Genomic DNA, 4,928 nt, shown 5'->3' with positions numbered 1-4,928 from the left:
ACGATTCAAGAAAACACACTCTCTGATTTCCTCTATTCTCTATATATCAAGACATCGTTTGGTTTGATGTATGGTATAAGTAATATATAGATAAATAGTATAATGTAATAAAAAATAAATAAGAAATGATAGTTAAAAATTGTATTGGATTTGATTGATAGATTATGGTTTATTTGATTTGATTGATTAAATTTTATATAAAAATGTTAAATGACTATTTTGTCCTTTTAACAATAAATAAAATACAAATTATATTATTTATAAGGGGTAATATAGTAATTTGAATTCAATAATTTGATTGATGTGAGATAAATAATTAATGATTTGATTGATGTAAAATAAATAGTTAATATATAGATATATAATATGATGAGAAAAACATGGGAAGAGATGTGATGAGTTATACATATATTAGTAATATCGTGAACAGAACGGTGCCTAAATATGTTCTGTTATTCCCAACTTGTACCTGATGACCAACCACTTGCGTAAGTCAAAGAATAATAAGTCAGCAGACACTAATTTCCACAATACATTTGATTGATGATTTCAAAATAGTTTTGGACTATTTTGAGAATTTTGATTTCATGCTTCCACAGGTGACATTGATATCTTCTTTTTTTTTTTTTTTTCCCCTCACTTTTGGGGTCTCGTTCTCCACTTTTCTTTTTGTTATTACAATATATGATAGGATCGGTTTATAAAGAGGGTTGAATAAACACTCACAACAAATTCTCACTTTAAAATAAATTCAATCGGGCTAGCAATCTGGAAATTTTTGGGTTCGGTTGAATCGGATTGACTCCAAAGCTAACCCGAAAAAAATAATCGGATTCGAGTTGGGTTCGGGTGAACCCGGGTTGACCAGGATGACTCGAAACTTATTATTATTATTTTATTTTTATTTTAATTTTAATTTTTATAAAAGAATTAAGAAATATTTGAGAAATTTTTATAAATTTTATGTTTGAAAAAAAAAATTTCTACAACAAAAATATCAAATTTAAATTATATATATGCTTATATTTTCTTATTATGCTTTTAAATTACATATTACTACTATTATTATTGTGTGACTTGAATTTTTATTTAATTATTTTGTTAAAAATTAAAAAATCGGGTTGGTTCGGATTGATCAGGTTAGACGGGTTCGGGTTGACCATTTTCGGGTTCAATTGAAAAAAATTTCATTAATTTATCATGCCAACTCTACTCTCCCGAATTGATAACTTTGTTCAAAATCATATCATAATAAAGACACAGTTTGCCACTGTTGGGAAATTTAGTTTTGGTATTTACAAAAGAAAGCCAAACTAATTGAATAACCAAAAAGAGCTAAACTGATATTCGGAAATGATGACGTCACTATCAACGACCACATGGCTAAGGGATGCAGTTTACTTTGATAAACTGAATCGATAAACTGAATCACATCAACGACGGCGCTCAACCGGCTAAGGGATGCAAATCAGTTAACTCGCTAAACTGAATCCATCAGTTTACCCTTGCCAAACTGACTGCATCAGTTTATCCACAATAGTTTACTACCGTGCCTTTTCTGGATAAGATCATTCGTACTCTGACATCTCTGCAGAAGGTAGTGTCGCGATACTAAGGGAATGTCGGCTCCAGAAATCGTTGATGATGGTGACAAATCCAACGGAAATAATTTAAATCCTATCTGAAGGACAATTTGAATTTATGATCGTTGGCAATCCAAAGGGTATAAATAGAGATCTTGATCAATCTCAGAAGCCACTGATGTTCTAAAACTCTACCATTCTTGCAAGAATACTAAAAGCTTTATACGCTCAAGATTTGATCAAGGAACTCGAAGCACAAACGCTGAAGTGTTATTCTGATCATTGTAGGATCATTTTTGTGCTAAGAATTTCGAGTTATACTCATTCTATTCACTTATCAGTCTAGGACTGAAACTGAAGTGTTGTACTAGGAGTTCTTGTTTAGGCAGTTTCTAAGTCCTAATTGTGCAAATTACTTGTATAAATCAAAATCTTCTAGTGATATCCTTCCGAGGTGGAAGAAAGGGTGACGTAGGAGTGTTTGAAATCTTCGAACATCCATAAACAACTACTTGTGTCATTTCAGTTTACTCACCATTACCACACACCCTAAACTGATATTCACTCAGTGTTTTAAATCTGCAGCTTGACATATTTCCGCACATATTTTGTTTGCCAAACTGCATTTGACACTAAGATAAGCCTCGAACTCATTCATTAAACCGATCCAGTTCAATATTTCCTACTAAACTGTTTGAAAGTATATTCACCCCCCCTCAAGACTTTCAACCGATCCTAACAAGTGGTATCAGAGAGGTTATTATCTTACTCTTAAACACTGTACCGAAATGACTTCGTTTAGTAAAATTCTTATGTTCTCAAAAGAAGACTTTGATGACTGGAAGATTCGTATGCAAGCACATCTATCAGCACTAGACGATGACATGTGGTTTGTCATCACTGATGGACCCCTTGCAATCACCAAGATCAATATTGCTATAGCTCTTTCTGGAGGTGGTCCACAGTACATTGGGAAACCAAAAATCGAATGGACTGCTGAAGACAAAAAGAAGGCAAATCTTGACAATGTGGCTAAAGACATCTTGCATAAAACTCTTGACAAGAACACATTTAGCAAAATCAAGACATGCAAAACCGGGAAAGAAATATGGGAGAAATTGATTCAACTCTGTGAAGGAAATGAACAGACAAAGGAAAACAAACTGTCTGTTGCCACTAAAAAATTTGACAACATCAGGATAAAACCGGGTGAATCAATGACAGAATTTGATGAGAGAGTAAGCAGCATTGTAATTGAGCTTAATGGATTGGGAAAAACATATCCCAACAGGGAAGTTATTCTCAAGGTAATTCGAGGCCTTCCCAAAGAATGAGATGTGAAGACAATGGCCATGAGAGTATCGAAGGACTTGAACAAACTAGAGCTGCATGGTCTATTTGCAGATTTAAAGGCCTATGAATTCGAGTTGCAAACTCGAGAAGAAGATCATACTACCTCACAACTGACCAAAGCCTTTACTGAAGTAAAAATAGAGTCACCAGCTAAATCAGAAAAATCAACAGAACAACTGAGCAGTGATGTCATGTCCTTGTTTGTGAAGAAGTTCGGAAAATTCATCAGAAGAAACCAAGAAGGATCCTACTGAAAAAATTTCCAAAAGAAAGATACAGTCGAAGAACCAAGAAGTTGCTTCAACTGTGGGAAAATAGGACATTTCATTGATGATTGTCCCAAACCGAAGAACTTTGACAAAATGGGAAGTTCAAGGGATGATAGACACACTTCGAGGCACAAACATGATGCATTGGTTGCAAAGGATAGCAAAACCAAGTGGGCAGAAACAGATAGTGATTCAGAGGGATCCAACTGTTCCTCCAGTTCCAGTGATGATGAAGAAGAGGTCAAATGTCTCATGGCAAATGATCAAGAGCTTCCCTCCACTAGTAAACAGGTATTTGATTTCAGCTTCGAGGAATTTACCAGAGTGGAACTGATCAAAGCTCTTCATGATATGGAAAATGAGTATCATCAACTGTCCTTAGCATTCGATGAAGTCAGAGCCAAGCAAAAGGATCTGCAAGATGCCTCAACTGAACCCTCATGGGAACAATCAGTTGAGATAAACTGTCTTGTAACAGAGATTGATGTGCTCCGAACTGAGAATGAACAACTTAAGACCAACATCATGAATCTTACAACAGAAAAACATAACATGGATGAATTAGTAAGATCATGGAATAAATCTTCGAGTCTGTTGACAGAAATGAATGATTTACAAAGACCTCTCCATGACAAAAATGGTCTTGGATATGGTAAAACGATAGAAAATGGTGAATCAAGTACTCTACCCAAACTGAACATGTGCAAAGTCAAATACATAAACTTTGTACGAGCAGTTAGGGAAAATGAAAATGAAAAACCTATCCTAATGACTTGGCAGCAAATAGAGCAGATGAACAGAAAAAGATTTGGTATCAGCTTTAATCCTCAGGAAACTAAGGTAGAGACTGCTAAAAGTCCTGAACGGACTAATGCATATCAACCTAATTCTATGAGAGGAAATCGAATTCAATATCATAATCAACGTCCAGTTCAAAAGCGATATAGAAACTTCAAGGATACTGGAAAAAGCAAACAACATATGGTCTCACAAGCACATCACACTCCACCATCTAGAGCATCTAACTTAGTTCGCACCTATAGGAACACAGAAACTGGTAAACTGGTTAAAGTATTCCAGGTTTGGGTTCCTAAAATATTAATCCCTCGTGGATCCAAATAAATGTGGGTACCAAAAGTTATTCAACCTTGTGAATGCAGGTAGCAGGTACCAAGGAAAAGGAGGATGAATCATGATACTTAGACAGTGGATGTTTGTTGCATGTTTTTTTTTTTCTCGCAAGCGCACGATGTCAAGTTATAACATAGGAATTAAGTCCAAGTCGATCCCACGGAGAATGAATAAATGATATTATATCAAATATTTGCAACTAATAAAATCCTAATCCTATGTAGAGCTACGAAAATGGTTTGATTTTTATAAAACTAAAATTTGCAAGAAACAAAACTAAATAACCACAAGTTCACGAGAGAAAAATTCAATAAGCAATGAATGCTAGAGGTTCGACTTCACTTGACTGTCCACCACAATTTATTTCTAATGATTGTTTAATTATCAATTCTTCTAGTTTATTAGCCAAAAATCCCTATTATTTTCTACTACCTCTCTCGAGTGTCAAGAAGAAATTCGTGTTCAATAACAAACTCAATATCTCTATCAAAGTTTAATTATTAAATCCGGTAAATAGCACAAGAATTCTTCTAATGAATTCTATGGAGTTATATGCCTCTCGAACAGTATAAACACCATAGATGTATTTTCC

This window comes from Henckelia pumila, chromosome 2 (genome assembly GCF_033568475.1).
Source record: "Henckelia pumila isolate YLH828 chromosome 2, ASM3356847v2, whole genome shotgun sequence".
Lineage (NCBI taxonomy): Eukaryota > Viridiplantae > Streptophyta > Magnoliopsida > Lamiales > Gesneriaceae > Henckelia > Henckelia pumila.
The sequence above is the reverse complement of the archived record's forward strand: the minus strand, read 5'-3'. Positions refer to the sequence as shown.